This window comes from Pinus tabuliformis, chromosome 2_1 (genome assembly GCF_031772625.1).
Source record: "Pinus tabuliformis cultivar Carrire ecotype Pingquan chromosome 2_1, CPIR1, whole genome shotgun sequence".
NCBI classification, from domain to species: domain Eukaryota; kingdom Viridiplantae; phylum Streptophyta; class Pinopsida; order Pinales; family Pinaceae; genus Pinus; species Pinus tabuliformis.
Window position 1 is genome coordinate 248,409,371 of NC_142299.1, and position 23,127 is coordinate 248,432,497.

Consider the following 23,127-nt stretch of genomic DNA (forward strand, 5'->3'; position numbering starts at 1 on the left):
ATCCTTTTTAAAATCATTTTTTGCATCCCCTTTGCGCCAAGTTTTGCATTGAGGTTTGTGTCTAGTTTTTAATCTACTTTTGTTGCATCCACTTTTGCATCTTGTTTTGCATCCATATTTACATCCTCTTTTGCATCTATTATTGTGTGCACTTTTGCATCCAATTTTCCTGTGTCATAATTTGTACCTAGTTTGGCACCCCCCTTTGCACCCATTTTTTGCTTCTAATTTTCCATCCATGATTACATCCTCATATACATATAATTTTTCATCAACTTTTACATATATTTTTGAATCTCTTTTTATATCCACTTTTGCATCAATATTTGCATCGGGTTTTGTGTCTCATTTTGCATCTACTTTTGCATCGAATTTTGTTGCATCCTATTTTGCATCCATTGTTGCACCTATGTTTATGTCCAATTTTGCATCCCTTTTTTCATCCTAATTTTCATATTCATTTTCTTATTTTTTTTGCATATTTCATTACATCCAAGTTTGTTGTGCCACAATTTGTGCCATGTTTTGCACTTACTTTTGTACACACGTTTTCTTCCAATTTTGCATCAATGTTCGCATCCTCTTTTGCATCTAATATTTGCATCAAATATTGCATCTATTTTTGCATCCACTTTTGTGTTGGGTTTGTGCGTGGGTTTTGTGTCTCATTTTGTATCTTCATTTGCATCTACTTCCATTGCATCCAATTGTGTTTCTCCTATTGCACCCATGTTTGCATCCACTTTTACATCCCTTATTTCATTTTGTCATGTATCTAAGTTTGCATCTTTTTTTGCATTTGTTCTTACATCCACTTTTGTTGTGCCATATCTTGTGCCTACTATTGCAACCCACATTTTATTCCACTTTTGCATCCACATTTTCATCCTCTTTTTTGTCCAATTTTGCATCGAATATTGTTTATGTCTTTTGAATCTCATTTTGCATCTACTTTTACGTCCAATGCTTATGCGTCGACTTTTGCATCTCTAATATTTTTTCCATTGTTGCACCCATTTTTGGTCCATGTTTACATCCCTTTTTGCATCCAATTTTGTGTCCTTTTTTTCGTGTGTTGTTGCATCCACATTTGTTTCACCACAATTTATGCTAAGTTTTATGCCTACTATTGCACACATATTTTCTTCCACTTTTGCATCCGTGTTTGCATCCTATTTTGTGTCCCATAGTTGAAGAAGTTTGAATCTTGGTTTGTTAATTTTGGCCCTATGTAGGAAAGAAAACATGGAAGGAGGTGATCCCCTTGGAAGAGTTCAAAAGGGGAAGGCCACATAAGGCCTTATATGAAGATCTAAATCCAAATGGGACATATTTCTTCAGAGAGACTATTGGGGATTTCTCATTATAGATCACATATTGGATTTCATAGGACCTATTACCCTACTTCATGTTGAGAAACAAAGTGCTAGAAGAGAATGATTGATTTATCTTAACTTGATAATTACTTGTGAATGATTTTTGGCTTCTTATTATGTAGATTGTCTTCTTCATCAAGTAATTACACAAAAATGTGAAACATAAAGATCACAAGGAAACAAAGAACACCAAGAATTACGTTCCAAGCCAAGGAAAAACCCCATAATGGGGAAAACACAAAAATCCTTCTCTTATGAAATTAGATCAAAATGAGATATACAAGACCCAAGATCAAGATCAAGATTGCCACGAATATCCAAGTCAACCCTCCAAGTCTCCTCCAACCAAGTCAAAGTCAACATTGATCAAACACTCTAAAATATGGTCAAATCACAAAAATTTTGGACCTGCAGTGAAGGATGAAGTTCAGACCTGTAATTTTTGTAGAGAAGCCACAAAACCTTCACACGTGTGCACAAAAATAGGCTGAAAAAATCATAGTTTATCTCTCCTTTAATTTTGGTTGTCTTTTATTCTTGTTTGGCACAAGAAACGATGTTTTGTGATGATAAGTGATTGTTCTTCCAAGTGATTGAGTTGACTGATATATATACCTATCCAAGAGGGTTGAATAGTTTCCTCTTAGGCCGACTTGGTCTTGTGTTGATTCTTTGACTCAAAATAAAAATTCCTTTTCTTTTTCTTTCAAAAGTCCAAATGGGACTTGACTCAAATACATTTCTCTTGACTCAAAATAATTTCTTTTTGACTCTATAAGCATGAAGAACATGCTTTGACCAAAATGAAATAATAATAATGAATATAATAATAAATATTAATGATAAAAATTACATTTTATTGCATTATGAAGACTGACACTAGTTACATTTTTCAACGCTCCCTCTAAACTAGGGAGATATTCACAATGACACAACAAAATACTCTCAAGTTGAAATATTCATATAATAAAGGATCTAGATTAATAAGAATCAATGATGATTTACATCATCATAGCTAACATTGTCAAAATAGCAAGGCCTTTACTAACAGGTTATATCTCTCCATTAGATCAGAGCACAATGATGGGAGGCATAAATTTGGACAACACTGCCTCTATAAGAATGATCAAGTTCTCAAAATTAGGCTCAAAAATCGAAGTGTCAAAATCTTGTTAAACTTAGCTTCATATTGAAGAGCTCATCATTATGATTCCAATGATACAAACGCCACTCAAATCCGAGCTCATATGCAGAAATTAGAGCAAGTCAAAGTTCAGATTTGACTTGCTCACATGGCATGATTGGATGGTGTGGCAAGGTCCTTCAGGGAATGAGGAGGCGCCATGTGGAAAGCCTCCATTGGCCCCTGCATGTCACAAATCGCAATCATAGGGAGGTCAGCATTAAAAATCATACCCCGAGTAGGGAAGGGTTGTGATGTGATGGATCGCAGATCACAATCACACTTCACAAAAGACAGGTGGAAGGCATTAAGGGATCAGCCCCGGAGTTGCGATGCGATGGATCACAGGTTGCAATTTTACTTCATAGAAAATAGAGTCCCGCTTTATGGTTGCTTGTTAGTTCTCCGCCGATAACGAAATGTGATAGGTTCCTCGCATGCGATGCGACTATAGGCTGCAATTTAATGGTCCATCAGGTCCTACATATCGCAATTGCACATTGCCCACCTTGTTCACAAACCATAAGCCTGCAAGACTTCGCTGATTGAAATTTGCAATAAGACAATCGACGCCGACAGATCATGGTCCACCGTGTGGTGAAAGTTTCACCCAATTAGTGATTTTCTGAGCTAATTTGTGGGATTATGTCGGATTTGGAGAAATTTGTGGAACGAATAGTGGGAAAACAAGGGAAAGTCATAAATTCTTCAGCTTTCCACCAAATTGGATGCAAAAAGAGGTTAGATATCCATTTTTAGACATTCTGAATTGATGGGAGCAGGTTTCAGAAGCATTTGAGAATTGTAAACATAGATTTTTATAATTTTGAGCATAATAAAAAGGCCCAAGCCATTGGAAGCTGGACGAAGGAGACGTAGCCCAGGAGAGGTGAACCCCTTTATCATGTGCTTGTTGTAATGTATTTTTGATGCAGCAAAACTGCATCTTTCAAATTTTTCTCGTGGACCTATGAGTTATGGGTCCACATATACATCTTTGATGAAGTGAAGCTGCACCCTTTACATAAATCCAGACTTAAACTAATTAAACCCTTTTTTAATTAAACTAACAAACCCCGATCTCTTGCACGGATCCCAAACAAATTAAATCCCAATTCAATCCTTATCGCGTTCGGAAATTAAATTAACTCGTGATCATTTCCCAGAGCGATATCCATCGAATCTCGTAGCTTACGATGGGGGTTTAAATCCCTCAAATCCTCACTCTTCCTAGGATTACTCAACTGTCTCTAAAGTCTCTACACTCACGACATATTCTCCACAATTTAAAATTTCCTCAAACTCCACTAAACTTAGGAAAATAAATAAAATGATTAAGGGAACCCACTCCCTTTAGTAAATGTGAAATAAGACTCATGGGTCTTATAAGTTTTGTAGAATGCTCCTGCATCAGACTCCTAGGTTGAAATAATTCATGGACTCCTATTCATGAGTCACCCAACTACTCATATTGCAAACTTCGTCAGATTTCATCTTCCAACTGGTTGTCTGACCTCTTTCAATTGCAGGTGCATTTACTGCCTTCTCTCTTTCTCCTGGATGCCAAACCTTACTTTGTAACTTGCCATCTCTTTCATCATGCTGCTGCTCCATTTTTTCTGCCACTATTGCTTTAGTCCTTCCAGGTTTCCAAATCTTATGTTGATGTTATCCTCTCTCCTTGCTGATGCATATTTCTTTTGTTAATTTATCTTCTTTGATGATTCTTTTTTTTTTTGTAAGTTTAGGTAGTTCCTTTTCTATTTATAAGCCGCAAACTGAGAACACATACATGACATAGGTGGCCACAACTTTCCCAATGGGAAACCAAGCTATGAACCACCTAAAAATAACATAGGCCATCCAAAATTGGTATGTCTGTAGTCTTTCTAGCCATGCTATGTAAACCATACAATTAGAAATAGAGTTTTTATCTACTGTTCCTATAGACATTCAGAAATATAAAAGATACTATCCGCTAAAAAAGAGCACACTGCTAATCTGAAAACAGAATGAGGCTAAGTTTACTCATCCTGATCTTCCTGGTCAGTTTCCATCGTTGTTGGGTTCGCTGCTAAACCCCCATGCACAGGTCCCTTGTTTGCTACTCTTGGAGTGTTACACTCGATACGGTCCAATGTCATGTCCTGCCTGCAGAGCTGAAATTGTATGGTCTCCAGGTCTTTCTTATAATCAGGCATGTCTCTTGTTATTAGAGCCATGCCCATTGAGACCTTCTCTACTGCCTTGCATAGCAGCTTCTTCATAAGCCAGTACAGGTGCAATGTTTGCTTATACTGAGCCATTCGACCCCTTGTGTTACTTGGGTCAGAAACCATACCCCTCCACTCTTCCATTTCCTCCTCAGACTCCTCCTCCTTCACTTCCGCTTCCGCGTCTTCAATTATTTATCTTATGCCTTCATCTGTATTTCTCATGTAATCTGTGGCTGCTTCCTGAATGGTTTTGTTCATCGATCGATGGCCTCGCCTTTTACCCGGGGTGCTACTATTCTGTGGTTCCTGGTGGTTGCTTGTCTATCCTTGGCGACCGTGACTATGCCCTCAACTGCTTCTACAACTTGCTCGAGCCATCTCCCTGCTACCTTCTATATGTTCACAAGACAAGGAGTAATGTGTTAAAATAAAATCCTCACTAGTCCAAGTGCCCATCCACTCTGGGTTAGGCTGTTCATGGGTACACTTGCCTATACCCAGTTCACCTAGAGGACTATCCCTGCCCCTCCCTCTGTTTCTCATTGCTTTTCCTTCACGTAGATTTTTGTGATCTGCATCTCTAATATCTGCCCACTCCCCTACTGGAATTCGCCCTTCCCCATCCTGGTTATTCCGTAGCATGGTAAAGCCTTTAGCCATGATCCCAGCTACCCTTTCAGCGTTGTCAGAGGTCTCCTCCTGGGGAGGCAGTAACGGCTTACAAGGGTTCCCTATTGGGTTTCCTTCACAGTCCCTTTTCCTTATGCTCTTCTCGTTGGCTTCCTTTAAGCGACTGTTATGTCTGATGCCTTTACCCCAACTTTCCGTCCTCATTTCCTCTCTGTTATTTTCACATGGTATATACTCCTGCTTCCCCCTTTTGTCGTTGCTTATTTCTTTACCCTTCTCCTGGTTCCAGTCCCAGTGCTCAGGCTCTGTCATGTTCTGAGGTCTAGACTGATCACTCTTCCTATTCCCCTTGACAGGACCCTGTTCGTCCTCCCTTCCTCTGTTTTTAACGCCCCCAACATACTACCAACGGTGGAAGCAATAATAGGAGGGTAGCAATTTACATACCTGGCAGCACGATCCTTGTTTTCTGGTGTAGGATGTGGCTCCCTCGTCCCACTCCTTTGTCAATTCCCTCGCCTTCTATCCTTCCTCTTTTCTCTATTCTTTCTATACTTCCACATACCACCACCCTGTTGTCTTGGCATGCCATCATTAACATCCTTCCCCCCACTCTCCGACCTGACATACCTTCTACCATCTTTCGTTACAAAATGGCGGTGCCTTTCCGCGTACCTCTGAGCTCTCATGCAAGCTATACTGACCTGTCCTTGTTCCATCATTCCTCTAATGCCGTCATTATAGTGCATTACCTTATCCGTCACCCCGATCGGGGGTTTATTGTACTCCTTTTGGTTTCTCTTAGGCCTTGTGATCATCCTTCACGAAAATATCCCTTAGTGTAGACAATTGTGTATCATTTGGGTGTATGGGCCAGGTTTTTTCCAAGTTTCCCAATTGCAGTTCGCTTCCTTAGTTGGCAAGGAAATCAGTTGCCTTGCTGCCGTCCCTTTTAACATGCTTGATTACGATGTATTCGAATCGGTTAATAAGTTCACGCACCTCCTGTATGAGACTCACAGTTCTCCAGCTGTGACTATTTTTTCCCAATTCGTTCCAGCATGCAGCTTTCTCATCAAGTTGATGGCCATTAGGGAATCCCCTTCCACCTCTAGTTTGTTATACCCCAACTTAACCACAATTTTAAATCCCTATCTAGCCGCCATTAGATCTACTTCATTGTTGCTCAGTCTGCCTCTGTAAGCTGCATATATCAGCTTGGTCCTGCCCTGACTGTCTCTGAAGATGCCGCCCATCCCTGCATTGCCTAGATTACCTTTGGAAGTGCCATCAAAGTTTAGTTTGATGAAACCTTCTGTTGGTCTACTATACCTCTGGGCCTGTACCCCTTGTGTGCTTGTTCTTTTCCAACCCTTTTCTCTTACCATCTCTTTTGTTAAATTTAGCTATCTCAGGATCCTGGTTTCTTGTATCGAGGTATTCCAGTCCTCCTGCTGCCATTCCTCTGCCAGTATGGTTTCCCTTATGTGCTCTACTATTCTTCCCCAAACCTTCTCCATTGTTAGTGCTTCATTCTTAAATATCCTTTGATTTCTTTCCTTCCATATCATCCATAGAGTGAAACCCATTGCTAGCCCCCAGGCTCTATTAAGGACCGGGCTGATAAAATGTCCACGGCCCCAGTGTTGCACCATCTCTTTTATACTTTGCGAGTTTCTATTCGTTCTTCCAAAGACGCCAAGGAGAGCATTCCATTGGCTTCTCGCGAACTGACAAGAATTTAGTAAATGCTCTATGTTTTCATTTTCTAACTTACAGAGTTCACAACGAGCAGGACCCTACATCCCTCTTTTTTGTATTTGATCCCATGTTAGTATTCGACCCTTGCAGGTTAACCAAAGAAAGTATGCCACTTTTGGCCACCACTTTCTTTCCCATATTTGTTTCCACAGGTGCTGATTACCTTCCTGATCTATTTTAGTCTTCAGGTCATATGCCTCCTTTACCGTGAAGCTTCCTTTCATGGTGTGGCCCCATCGCAGGATATCATGTCCTTCCCTAACCAAAAGCTTACATGATGCCATTTCCTCCATATAGTGTCTCTTCTGATCTTCTTCAATATTTTGTCCCCAGTCATCCAGATTTTTCCATACTCGCCAATTCTCTTCTCTGTGGTCTGCTTTCCAATAGTCCTTCACTTGATTTAATCCTGCATCTTGTGAAGCCTGCTGAATAGTTCTAAGTTCCTGTTTTTCCTGTAGTTTGTTCCATTGTTGCCATGCCTCGTCCCAAATTTTTTCTCTTTGACCATCTCTTATCTCCCAGAAGGCATGATTTGTGATTAGGTCTCTATTCTCGCTGGCTAGGTTCCAAACATTGGAACCTCTTCGTTTTCTATATTCCTCAGGATCTCTTCTGGTTTTACTGGCATATTATACTTCTTGGCCCATATCTTCTTCCAAAGGTCCTCCCCTCCTGACATCCACCTCCACCATAATTTTTCTCCCATGATTTGGTTTATGAGGTATGGGTCCTTCAATCCTAGACCTCCATCTTCCTTTTTTCTGATGAACCCTTGCCAGGACATTAAAGCCCATTTTTTCTGTTGTTGGGCTCCTCCCCATATAAATTTCTTCATTATTTCTACCATTTTATTGCAAGCTCCTTTTGGTGCTGCCATTGCCGAGAGTTGGTATATTGGTATGGATTGGAGAATTGCTTTAACGAGGACTATTCTTCCTACCAGGTTCAAAGACCGGAACGCCCAGTTGTTTATCCTTCTTTGTAACTTCTGTAAGGTGTACTGCCAATTAGCCAGCTTTAAAGAGTTGTTTGACAATTGGATACCTAGGTACTTGGTTGGGAGCTCTTCCACCCGGAAGCCCATCAATCTTGATAGAAAGGCTTTAACTGAGGCTAGTGTGTTAAAAAAGTAAGCACTAGATTTCTCTTTGTTGATTTGAGTACCTGAGGCTTCCATAAAAAATTCCAGTATAGTCCTCATCCTTTTAACTTCCCTTAACGATTCCTGGCAGAATAGCATTATGTCATCCACAAATTATTGGTGGGTGATAGGGAGATCATTCCCCCATGCCCTTATTCCTTTGATTTTATTCGTCTGCATTTCTTTTTTAATATACCTTCCTAGACCTTTGGCTGCTATAATAAAGAGGAAGGGCGAAAGAGGGTCTCCCTGTCTTAGCCCTCTTGAGGCATTGAAGGTGTGTTTCGGGGTCCCATTTAGGAGGATTGAGAAAACCAGTGTGGACATCATTGCTGAAATCCAATCTACACATCTTCTAGAGAACCCAAAAGCTTCCATTACTTGCCTTAGGTATTCCCAATTCATTCTGTCATATGCTTTGGATAGATCAAGTTTAAACATCACCCCTGCCAATTTTTTTGTTTTTAACAAATGTACCACCTCCTAGGATGCAATCAACCCATATAGAATCTGTCTTCCCTCAACAAAGCCTGTTTGTTTAGGAGATATGATGCTAGATAAAACCGGTTTCAGTCTCTTAGCAATTATTGTGGAAATAATTTTGTAAATAACATTACACAGAGCAATCGGTTTGAAACCCTTAGGTTCATCAGACTGAGCAGATTTAGGGATGAGGGTGAGGAGAGTAGCGTTGAGACCAGGACATACCTTTTGGTTCCTCTTGGATTCTTCTACCACTGCTACGATGTCCTTGCCAATAAATTTCCAAGCTGCTTGGTAAAATTCCGCTGTGAAGCCATCTGGTCCTGGGGCCTTGTTTTTCTTGAGCCCTTTTACCACTTCCTCTACTTCATCTATCGTGACTGCTCTCATTATGGAAAGATTTTGTTCTCTAGATATTTTCCTTGGGATCTCATGACATATTCGACGGACAACCTCCTGTCTATCCACTTGAGGTTCCGTTAGGAGGTTTTTGTAGTAATTCACCAAGGTCTCCTCCATTTCCTCATGTTGGGTTTTCCTTTCCCCTACTTCGTTCTTCAAAGAGAAGATTCTATTGCTCTGCCGATGTTGGATCATTGCTTTATGGAAAAATCTAGTGTTTTTTTCGCCCTCTTGCAGCCAATTCACTCTTGACTTTTGCCTCCATAATATTTCTTCTTGCTTCCTTCGTTCCTCTAGTTGACTGACTATTCTGCCTTCTTCCACTTCTAGGGCTTGGCTTCTCCCATCTCTTATGATTTCTTGTTGTATTGCTTCCATCTTCTGAGTCAGCTGTTGTTGTTCCCTTAGGATGTTTCCAAATTCCTGTTGATTCCATCTCTTAATGTTTTGCTTTAGTTCCTTCAGCTTACGTTGAAATGTTTGCATTCTATTTCTACCCCTTTGTTCACTCTTTGTCCACCATTCCTCCATTTTGCTAATGAGTTTTGGGTCCCTGAGCCAAAATGCTTCAAATCTGAAGGGTCACCTTTTGGGGCTTGCTTTAAGATCAATCTCCAATCTTACCGGCCAATGGTCTGATCCCATTCCTGGGAGTATCATTGCCTCCATGAAAATGTCTTTGCTTACTATCTCTTCCGATATTAAGAACCTGTCTAGTCTGGATGCAATTTGATGTCTGCCTCCTCTTCTATTGTTCCAAGTATAAATTCCATTGATTGTTGGAAGATCCACCATTCTTTTATTGTTTATGAAATCCCCAAACATTTCCATACTCGCATCCTCGCTACGTATTCCACCTCTTTTTCATTTAAATCTTTTATCATATTAAAGTCTCCTCCTATTATCCAGGGGGTATTCTGATACAAACTTCTCACTTTTATCATGTTATCCATGAAATTTTTCCTCTCTCTTGTTATGTGTGGACCGTAAACTCCTGTGAGAAAAATCCATTCTTGTGATCCCAAATTACTGAATTTACCTGATAGTATTTGTGGCATGCTGATCCAATCATCAAATCGGACTTCCTATGGGTTCCAAAGAATTGCCATACCTCCTGCGCTTCCTACAACATCTTGACCTACTACTTCATACTTGGGTTTGAAGCTCCCCATATTCTCTTTCATTTTTTTTCACTAATCTTAGTTTATTGTAATAGCATAACACTGGGTTTGTCTTTTTTCAAACTGTCTTTCAGATATCTCTGTTTCCCCTTAGTATTTAGACCCCTTATATTCTAGGTTGTGATTATCATTTCAATAGTTCGGTGCGTTGGTGAAACACCTCCGATAGTGCCACCACTCGGCTTGAGTTAAATAGCATCTCCCCTACCATTTGTATGGGTTCACTCATAGGTCTTCTGACTCATTTTTTTCCTACTTTTCCTGTTGCTCCCATCTCCGATCCTTGACCCCCTTCTGATCCAAGATGCTCTGGTTGAGGTGCCACCAACGTTCCTTTTTTCATTTTGTACTATTGGAACATTTCCTTGTAGAGTTGTTTCTGGTCTTCCAGTATGAATCTTTCATCCAGATGTCGCCACTCCTGTAATAATCTTTTCATTACTTGTTCCTCTTCACTGTATTTTCATTTTTGAGTATTTATCTCCATTTGAGTTTGCTCTTTTTACACTTTGATGATTTCCACCTCCCTCTCTTCTTCTGTGATTTCCATTACTTGCTCTTTCCCTTTGTCTTTTTGGTATGGTTCTTTTGGCTCTTCCTCATTTTCCTCTATTGTTCCTTCCATTTCTTCCTCTTGTAGAACTGCATATTTATTATGGTTTTCCTTCTCCTTTTCCTTCAATGGTTGTTTATGGTTGTCTGGTGTTTTCTGATTCCTTTTCCTTCTTTGGACTTCCTGGAATCCCTCTTCCTTTTCTTTGCTTGATTCTTCTGTCTTTTTGTTTCCTGGGAAATTCTCTGAGGTATTCAGTGGGCAGGATCTAACAAGATGGCCATATTCATGACACCTCCTGCACTGGAATGGTATATGCTCATAATCGATGGGCTGTTGCCATACTTCATCATGGTATTCTACTTCTATGCAATCAGGGAGGGGCTCAGTGATGTTCATGTACACACATATCTTAGCATAAGAGATGTACCTTCCTTTTTTTGTTGTATCAGCCACCTTGACGAAGGTTCCAATCGAGTTGCCTATTCCTTCTAGTATTTCTGGATCCCAAAAATCTGTTGGAAGCCCAAACAATCGAACCCAGATCAGAGCCGCCATCATCTTTTCCTGATCTGGGTTATAACATTCCTCCCAGTGCCTCATAAACAGGCCCGCATTATTGAAGAAGTATGGTCCCTCTTCAAAGACCTTTTCCTTGTCTGCAATATTTGCAAACACTACTGAGAAAAATCCTTTAGCACCAAGTTTCAGCTCAATGTGTCCTTTAGGTTGCCATCGCTGTTGTATCCATTTTATCAGGTCTTTTTCAGTTGGAAAAACTCCTATAAATTTACAAATCAGAGCATGATCTTTCATGTATTCTCTGTACTCCTCTAATTTGTTATTATGGATGACGAACCTGGGTTTTTTAACTACTCGAGGGAGGTATCTTCCTCCCAGCCCCGCCTGCCAGCGCGCTCCCATCACTGGTGTATTACCCCTTCTGCCTTGCGGCCCATGAGTTCCTTGTCGGCTTGCCTCCCCTGCTGTTACATTCTTGTAGGAGGGGCTCTCGCCCCCCCTTCTTGACTCATCCTACCCATAGCAGGCCTCCTTTACCTTCAGCGTCTCGATCCTCTGTAATGCTTGCGTAGTCTTTTGTCCTGATCTGCCAAAACTGCTGTACTCTGTTGCTGTTGCAGGTTTGCTAGGGAAAACCTGCGTCAAACCCTAGACACACCAAAAAATATTTCTCGTTTTATATTTTTACAATGTAGTTGTCACCCAAGAACATTGTTATTACACTAGTGGAATCACAATTTTTTAGTGTGAAATTTCTTCATTGATGGTTCTCTTCTTGACTGACTTCTTCATCCACAATTTCTCAATTTTCTCTTTACACTTTGCAACCTTTCTCAAACACATGGACCTTAGTTGAACTCCACTGTCAACTAATTGTTGTACATTCTCTTTTGCCATAGAAACTATGAAATTTCTGTCCAATTTTACTTCATCTCTTTCTTTGACAACCTGTTGGTTGCACTTTACAACTTCCCCTTCATTGCTATGAAAGACAATCTTTTCCTCTATGTCATCAGGTTCACTTAATAACTTTCCCAACAAATTAAATCTTCCTTCATATTCAATAAGCATGTCATTTACATATGGCTCCTCTTTCCTATATAAAACAGAATTTCCATCACAATTGTCAGATTCAAAATTACTATGCTTTCCATTCTCCACAGATAATTCTATCATCAAATCTTTATGTTGATTTTCTACAAAATTTATGAAACTGTCAGCAAATTTTATTTCAGCACTTTCCTCTGCATTACATAGTGTTCCTTGTTCTGATACAAGACTATCATTCAACAATTCAATAGCTAGAATTTCTTGGAGCATATCATTATGAAGTATCCTTTCATCTTCTGTACTTATACCATTGCAACAAAATGATGTTGTTTCATATTCATATATAACAGAAAAATAATAATAATAATAATAATAATAATAAAAAAAAAATTGTTTTTCTAAAGCTTCTTCATGGTTTATAGACTCATAAAAATAATCAATTTCAAAATCATAGATTTCCTGAACTTCTGTATCTGTCAACATCATCATACATTCTTTCACATTTTCCATAATAATTCTATCTTGATTCTCTACTGAAGATGCTTCATTTTGGTTACAAACTCTCATTTTCTTGTCTTCGGCTTATGGAATTATGACAAATTCCCTACAAATGCCATTATTCTCAAATTTATTAAATACATGCTCAAAATAATTTTCTAATCCAACCATTTCTTCTAGTAATATCACTTCTTCATCAACATGCATAAGCACATTGTCCAATTGTTGTTCATTACCTGTCAAACCTGAAAACATACACAACATATCAGTTTCAAAAATACAAGGCTCTTCATTTGAAGCCTCAGTGATCAGATCTTCATGCTTCTTTGAACTATTCTGATAGTTCACTAAGTTATTGAGAAATTCTTCCTCAACATCTCCGATTTTTTTTTCATCAAAGAATACTTCTTGGACTGAAACTTCTTAACTATGCTTGGTAACTTCATAATAGGTTTGTAGAATTCCTTAATGCTATACACAATTCTCTCCATCACACATTTTATCCAAGTAAGACAATAATGTCTTTCTCTCTTCTATGATAAGACTTTGATCCTTCAAAGTTTCCCTTGACTTAACGTTTTGAGTTGAGTTCTCTGTGTCAGCTTCTCTTCTCTTCACTTCACAAATCTACAATGCATTTATTTCCTTTTCTCTGTCCATTTTCCATTGGGTTTCTATCCATGTTAATATTCCTTCAAACATGATCCAATAAGTTTGTAATAAGAGAAGACACAACCATTCACTTATACCTTTTAATTTTCTCCACCAATTGAAGTCTTGAAATTCTTTATGAATCTCCTTTTGTGTTTTTCCTGTCTCTGCCTCTTTCACTTTTTCATGCACAGGCTCAAATTCATTAGGTTTCATACCTGCAAATTTACATTCACACAAATAATTAATTCCAAAAATATGAGACTCCCTTGTCTGTGAAGATGCTACCAGTACCTTTCTCATATTATGATCTGTATAGATCATCTCTTCATCACTGTCTCCTTCTCCAAAGAGAGGTCCTTTCTCTGGTTCACAAATGGATTCTATTATTTCATTCTCAACTGTTTGGAGTATTAAATTCTTAGCAAATAATTCCTTGACATGCCACTTAACTCTTTTTCCCTCATAAAATCCGTGTTTCTATTCTTCTTTGATTCTTTTTTGTATCAGCTTCTTTAAATCACTGAGTTCTATCTTTATCTCAGCCACCTCTATATCAGTTTCTTCCTTGCTCATTCTTTTGGGTCCAACTGCTTTGGCACTCTTTTCTCTCTGTCTGTGACTTTCCTCTGTACCCCTGTTATGACTAACAATAGTCAAATTCATTGTTTCTTTCCTTGTTCACTAGTGAGCTGCAACTAGCCCTTCTTTCTTCTGTAACAAGTCTGTTAGTTGTGACCCATACCAAATCATCCTTTTCGTATCCTTTATTTTCCAGGTTCTTTGCACTAGAACCCTTTCTTCTCCTTGAGCACTCCCGCTCAGCTTCCAAAGATGTTGGCTGCTGCATCTTCAATTGCTCACTTCCCTTTAACTTCGGTGATTTCATTTTATTGTTGTGTATTGCCACCTTTTATTCAGCTGAGAGTTCTTATTGCTTCATCTTCTTTAACATAGCTCATGTGCTATGATGTTGCTATAGCTCATTCTATCTTTCAGAAATTTTACTGCTTCCCTTGGCCTGCATAATCTTACCTCAAGATTCATCAAGTATCCTTCCAAACCTGCCAATTTTCTTCAAAGATATCTTAAAACTAATTCCCATCTTACTTTTCATAATGAACACTTTAGCTTTTAAGATCAATTAAGATTCTATCTGAACTTCAACAATATTTATAAAATTCATGACAGACACTACAAATTCCTTCTGACAATGTTTTTGTAAGAAAATCTTGTCTTGCTTCTACAAATTTCAAATTTCAATCCTTGTAGTGGCTCTTCTTTCAGATCTATCGAATCTAGTCTTCAGTCTAACTATTCCTTCAACCATCAATATCATTGTCTTTAACAATATTCATTCATTCTTCAATTTTCCACAAAATTCTTCAAATCATTTAAATGACTTCAGTGCCACAACAAACCACTCTTCTATTTGACTTTAAATTCAAAACCAATAATTCAATCAACTTACATTTAAACATTACTAAGCACTAAATTCAAATATGGAAATTTCAACTGCCTGTAAGGAAAACATCTTCTCCTCTAAAATTTCACTCCCTTGTTGTTCTTCAGACATTCAAAACAAGTCTTTGTAAAAATCATCAAAATAAATATTCTTACCAGACCTTCGCCAGAGGATTCACTGTTTCCCCATTCTGATCTCAGTATTCTTTGTGCTCTAATTTTTCTTTAATTGTTCTAATATGTTGATATCTCAAATGTTTTTCTGATCATTCCAAAGACTTTTCCCCGCTCTGATACCACTTTGATGCAACAAAATTGCATCTTTCGAATTTTGCGCGTGGACTTGTGAGTTATGGGTCCACGTATACATCTTTTATGAAGCAGAGCTGCACCCTTTACACAAATACAGACATAAACTAATTAAACCCTTGTTTAATTAAACTAACAAACCCTGATCTCTTGCATAGGTCCCAAACAAATTAAATCCTAGTTCAATCCTGATCGCGTTCAGAAATTGAATTAACTCACGATCATTTTTCGGAGTGATATCCGTCGGATCTCGTACCTTCACAATGAATGGCTATGATCGATCCAGAATCCAACCGGATTAAACCACAGTCCATAAAATATCGCGTCCATTTTTTGAATTAAACCCCTTCATTTTTCGACGCGATTACCGTCAGATCTGACCCCTTCAAACAGACAGTCAGGATTAGCTGAGCTATTAACTCAATTTTATAAATGATCACATCCAGTTTTGGAATTAACCTCTACGCTTTTTGGTACGCGATAGCCTTTAGATCTGTTTGATTTGTCTGATCGGACGATCCACAATGATCTCACCTTCTCCGTTGGGAAACTGTCTTCTGCACTTTCATTATGTTTGGACTGTCACTATTATTTATTTGCGGCTTAATCAATAAATAGTCTACTTCCACTCCTTGTTAACCGATGCTGGAACTCAAGAGATCCCCTGATACAATTAAGGGTTCACAACAGACTTGGCCCAATTCTACGGAAAAATATGGTGCAGGAAAGTTTTAGTCTTCCATAGTTAATTGCCCAGAGTATTCCAATACTTCTAGCCCATTATACCAGAGAAGACCAAGATTTCAACTTGTAAATTAATTAACCTCAATTATTTCGAAGGGAGAATAAAAGCATCCGGGACTTGACCATCTGTGCGCATAAATTAGAAAGGTGTAGGAAGATACCAAATTTTACGTTCAAATCCTTCAATAATTCGGAAATCTACATAAACACACATACAGGATTTCTTGACAAACTCTGCCAAATTTTAATTTATAATCACACCAGAAACTTACACAATTCACAAACATGATATGCAATCAATTGGCCTTCATCATATCTGTTGAGTCCCAAACTTGCATCTTCCCTATACACCTTTCTAACCTTTTTTCCATTTACTTGGACCTCCTAAGCTGCCAAATCATTGCATATTAGTTTAAAAAGAGCATATAAAATGGTTTCCTAACTATGTCTTGTGTCTGCTGTTTGAATTAGATTTTTTCTCATTCAGCTGCGGAATCTTGTCACTTTCTGCAACCAGTTCAACTTTCTGCAGCCTTTTTGTTAAAGTCTATGTTACAGGTGTCTTCAAGTGAATCCAGCCACATGGGCAAGTTGCAAATAACGTGGACATGGACCGTGTCCTATTGGTTCAGCCGAATCCCTCACAAAAGGCCGTGGTCAAAGATAGTCAAGCGGTGGTCAACCTAAGAGTCCTACGGTGGCAGAACTCTGTTTTTCACCACGTGAAGACTTGTGTGGCCGTTCCTAAATCTCAGGAGACGTGTTAACACTTGTGGACTGCTCCATGAACTGAATCTAACAGCCACCCTCCTGGATTTAATCTTCATGGCTACCATAATGCTAGATTTCTAGACGTGGTTGCTTCACGTGTCTTTTATCAGCGCAGATTTTAGGAAAGTAGTTATGTCATCCTCTGTAATAAATAAAGCATTCTCATACGCATAGTAGCTAGTTCTGATAATGTAATTTTGACTGCTAATGAGCCCACTGTGCCGTGACTTTATCTCTATGTTATGACTACATTTTAATACATGAGAAGACTCTGTTTATAAGCTCAATTCGTGGTTGATTGCTGACTATCCAAGGTTGTGAAGAGGGCCCCTGTACACAACAAGGTTTTGTTAACTGCTGTATAGTTTCATGCTTTATTCCTTTACGTTCTTGATGCCATAATTGTTTACTTGTATATATTGCACTGCTTATGGTATTCATGTTGATTGTTTTCCATAGTTTTTGTGCTTTCTAATGTTGTTAACTGATCAATGTCTTTGTTTCATATTACAATAGGCAGCCCCGGTATTCACACATGGTTTTATAATGAATAATGACATGGAATTATTCTTGTCCTTCTGCTGATTTATTTTTCTTAGTTCTAGTTCCAGCACTGCTTTATTTATTTCAGTTTTGCTCATTTACTTTTCTGCAAGATAGATATTAAATTACTCATGTCATTTTCAGTTACCTCCGAAAGCCAGAGCGAGTCAAATGGTGAGGGATTGAAGTATGAATGCGTAGTTTGATATTAGTTCATTCTTCTGCAAGTTAGTTATTGAATTTCTCATGTCATTTTCAGTTACCTCCGAAAGCCAGAGCGAGACGAATAGTGAGGGATTGAAGTATGAGTGTGTAGTTTAATATTAGTTTTATTTTCTGCAAATTAGATATCAGATTGCTCAAGTTGTTTATGATTACCTCCGAAAGCCAGGGCGAGTCGAATGGTGAGGGGTCAGAATATGAGTTGATTTAATGTGATTTTAGTTTACTTTGCTTATAGTTTTTGAATTTCTTTGAGTTCAGTTTCTTTTATATTTATGCAGTAGCAAGGATACTGGGTTTCATGGTCACTAGCTCACTGTTTGTTTAATTAGAACAGTGGTACATTTTCATTCTCTTTTATGAATTGATTTCGTCATTGCAAGTTTTAAAACCTTTTTGAAAATTTTGAAGTATGGAAATCATTTTAAAGGACACCATTGCCTTGAACATTCATATCCATACTTGACTTTTAGAATTGCCATCTCACATTAGGGAATCAACGAAGATAAACCCAAAAACGAACTAAAAATCAAAAACGACAAAAAGAAAGAAATCAGTTATCTTGCATATATAGTGCACCTCACTTCAGCAGTTTACGACTCCCAAATTGACAATTAATATAGCAATTTAGGACACTCTAAATTGACCAAACATTTTGGCGTCATTGTCGGGGAAGTGAAACTAGGTAGCCAATTTCTTAAAAAAAAACAAGAAAATTTCAAGGAAGGTAAAAATTGATAACTTCTCAAAGTATGCTCTCCTCTTGCACCTAGTGTGATCTGGAGGATCAGAAAAGAGGGTTATTGGTTCAATAATTTCTTGAGTATATCTTCTTGCACCTAGAGTGATCTGGAAGATCAGAAAGAGAATTATTAGCCCGACTTGAAGAAAAATAAAAATGACATGCATAGAGCAAGAGATTCTAGGGGAAGGTTTATAGCTAGGGCCAAGAGTTCGATTTTTACAACTCCATCTACTTCAAGGCATAGACAAGATACACCTCCATCATCTCCAACTCACACTCCTAGCCTTAGGATTCCTGGAATTCAAGGGGCAACAGCTGAATTAGGAGACTCTCCCACATTATCCACTGAATCTGAATTAGGAAAAGACCCTTTCTTTACTTCTACAGGAGAACAAATTGTAATCAAGGAAGTAGAATCACTTGAAAAGGAAGAGGGAGAAATTCCTCCTCGTTCGCCATTAGTAGAAGAACTAGAGGACTCTGAAATCTCTGAGGAAACTATCATGACAGAGGAAGTAGTAAATGGATTTGGAGGAGGAGGTAGAGGTAGAGGTAGAGGAGGACGAAACAATGGAGGAGGTAGAGGTAACAACGGGGGAAATAGGGATGGAGATAACTCATTTGGATTTCCTATAGTTGATGAGGAATCTTGTACAACAATGAACAACATCTCACCATCTGTCCTCCCAAACTTTTATGGGTTGCAAAGTGAAGATCTTGAAACATTTCTATTTGAGTTTGAAGTCGCATGCCGAACTTATGATTATATGGAAGACTTTACAAAACTCAAATTGTTTCCTTCAACATTGAAGGGAGCTACTCTAAAATGGTTCATGGGATTAGTCACTCAATCTATTAGGACTTGGAATGATATGAAACAAACATTTTTGGATAGATACCTGGACTATTGTATGCCCACCAATCATAAGGATGAGGTATTCAAAATAGTGCAAAAAGAAGATGAAAACTTGGAGGATTTACTTGAAAGATTTCAATACAACCTAAAAAGAGCAAAAATGAATAACCTAGATGAGGAGACCTTGAAAGCCCTTCTATTAAAAGCCATTAGAGATGAATGGATAGATATTTTAAACATGATGGGAAAAGGAGATATTTCTCAACTTCCACTTCATGATATAGCAGAACTATGTGTCCATCTCTCAAGGGGAAAATCTAAAACTGGAAAAGGGCCTAGAGATCCTTCTCTCATTAGAGCAAACAAATCTGCAACTGGATCAGTAAGTAGGGCTGAGATTGGCAACATGCTTGATGAGTTCAAAACTGATATTTTAGGGAGCCTTAGTGAGCAACTAGACACCCTTAAAATACAAAACAAGCAGAAAGCAGAAGCTGAAGCTTTGGCCATCTTTTGTCCAAAATGTAGGAAGAAACATGCTCTAAGGGAATGCCCCTTGGATGCAAAAGTTGTAGAAACATGTATGATTTGTTCAGAAAGCCATGAGACCAAGGATTGTCCTTCAATTCCTGGGCTCAAAGCTGTCTTTCAAGAAGATCCAAATTCAATTGAGTCTCTCTGCTTTGTTTCAAGGAGACCTTGGCAGGGCAACAAAATCAAGGGTTTAACAACCCCACGAACTTTCAACCCCCACCAAATTGGAATCCTTGGCAACAGCCTTGGTCCCAACCTCAAAATCCATTTCAATCATGGGTACAAGGTATGCAAAATCCTTATGGGAAATTTGCTCAATTTTATCAATATCCTCCATCTTTTCAAAATCAACAAGCTCCACAACTTCCAAATCAAAATCCACAACTTTCATTGCCATTTCCACAACAACAACAACCTTCTCAACAAAATCCAAATTCCCAACTCTTGCTTCCATTCCAAAAAAAGACAAATAAACTACCTTCCCATCCATTACCAAATCCCAATAATAAAAATCCTCAAAATGCTTACATGGTAGAAGGACAACAATTTCCTACCTATATGATTGTTCCTCTCAATGATGTACAACTCAGATCTGGTAGAGTCTTAGAAAATTCTTCTATACATGCTCAAAAGCAAAGCATTTCTGAGGAAGATTCTCTTGAAGCCAATAAAGGTTCTGAAGCATCTCTTCAAAACCCAAGCACTAAAAAAGAAAAATAAAAAGAGTCAACCCCCACAACTCCTATAGTTGAGCAACCTGCATCTTCATCCACACCTCCTTTTCCTGAAAGATTACAAATTGACAAAGGAGTGGAAAAACAAATCTTGTTGCCTGACTATGATTTTCTAGATGAATTAAAGAATGTCTGTATCAAGATTCCCTTGCTACAAGCCATTAGAGAGATTCCTATTCTAGCAAAAACAATAAAAGAGTTGAGTCTCAAAAGACCAGGAAGGAAACCAAGAGATACAAGAAGAATCTACTTGGTAGCAAAAATTGTAGATATCATGATGGGAAAAATTACTATGCAAAAGTATGTAGATCCCGGTAGTCCAATTGTCAAAACACATATCAATGGGGTAGAAATTCCAAATACTTTGATTGATTTAGGGGCTGCTATCAACATTATGAGTAGACAAACTATGGAACAGCTAAAACTTCCTAATCTTCTTTTTACACCTACTCTACTGCAACTTGCAGATCGATCAATTATCAAACCGTATGGTGTATTGGAAGACATTTCGGTCTCCTTAGATTCTTGGGAATATCCAGTAGATTTCGTGATTTTAACTCTCAAGAGTAATCTAGGATGGCACCCACTCATCTTAGGAAGACCTTGGCTAGCCACAGCTGATGCTTTCATCAGTTGTAGATCTGGGGATATGTATATTTCTGATGGTAATTCGACAAAGAAATTCAATTTGTATCCTCCAGAAAAAGAAATTACAGAAGTAGGAGATAATGAATGGGTCGATGATGAGGACACTATACAACCTGTCTTTACCATTTCTGAAATCAGTGAAGATAGTCAAATTCTGAACACATTAGAAAATTTTGAAACATCTTCAGAATATGACCACACACAATTTCAGTTAGATTCTGACATTGAGTATCTATCGTCAAGACAAATGTCTCTTTACTCTATGGAAGAGTTTGGAAGCTCCGCCATTGAGATTTTTCTGGGTAAAACATTGAATATCAATAAAAACTTGGAAAAATCACAACAGGGAGAGCTAACCAAAATCTTGCAAAATCATTCTACTGCATTTGCATGGGAGTATACTAATATGAAAGGTATTGATCCTAAGACTTGCATTCATCACATCTACATCGAGGAAAACAGTAGACCAATCGGACAACCTCAGAGAAGGATGAATCCAAACCTTAGGGAGATATTGAAAGAGGAGCTCCAAAAACTACTCAATGTAAACTTCATTTATCCAATTTCAGATAGCCGATGGGTTTCTCCTTTGGTTATAGTACCTAAAAAGAATGCTAAATGGAGAGTATGCATTGATTATAGGGAATTGAATAAAGAAACTTTGAAGGATCACTTTCCTTTGCCCTTTATCGATCAGGTATTAGATACTCTAGCAGGAAAAAAGTACTTTTCATTTTTGGATGGTTTTAGTGGCTATAATCAAATTCAGGTAGCACTTGAAGATCAAGATAAGACCACATTTACCTGTCCATGGGGAACTTTTTCTTACCGAGTGCTTCCTTTAGGATTATGTAATGCACCCGCAACATTTCAAAGAGCAGTACTAGGAATTTTTCTGATCTAATCCATGATTTTGTAGAGGTTTATATGGATGATTTTACAGTTTATGGTAATTCATTTGAAGAGGCATTAGAGAATTTGGAAAAAGTCCTTATAAGATGTAAAGAAACAAACCTTTCATTGAGTCATGAAAAATTCTTTATGATGTTTACTGAAGGTATTGTTTTGGGACATCACATTTTAGGGGATGGGATTAAAGTTGATAGATCGAAAGTTGAAGTCATCTCCAAGTTGCCTATTCCAAATTGTCAAAAAGATGTTACAAGTTTTCCGAGATTTACTGGGTACTATAGAAGATTTATAGAAAACTTCACCAAAATAGCATCTCCACTCTTCAAATTACTTACAAAAGACTGTGAATTCAATTGGGATCCTGATTGTCAATCAGCATTTGAAACTTTGAAAACAAGAATCTCTGAAGCACCCATCTTGAGAGGGCCAAACTGGAAACTTCCTTTCCATATTTCTACAGATGCTTCAGATACAGCTCTAGGAGCTGTGTTGGGTCAAAAGGATTTAGTTCCTTATGCCATTTACTATACCAGTAAAAATTTGACTCCCACTGAGTTGAACTATACTGTGATTGAAAAAGAGTTCTTTGCTATTGTTCATGCAATCAATAAGTTTAGACATTATATAATAGGCTATGAAACTTTTGTCCATACTGATCATTCTGCGATTAAATATCTAATGAACAAACCTGTTGCTAATGGCAGAGTTACAAGATGGCTCTTACTTTTACAAGAATTCAATATTACTGTGTTGGATAGACCAAGGAAACAAAATACAGTAGCTAATTTCTTGTCTAGGATCCAAAATACTAAAGAAGATTCTCCTGTAGAGGATAAGTTTCCAGATGAATATTTATTTGCATTAACTACTAAGACTCCTTGGTATGTAGATATTGCTAACTATTTGGTTACAGGGAAACTACCTCCATATCTATTTCCTAGTGAAAGAAGAAAGATTATTTAGGAGAGTTCAAAATATTCATGGATTTCTAACAA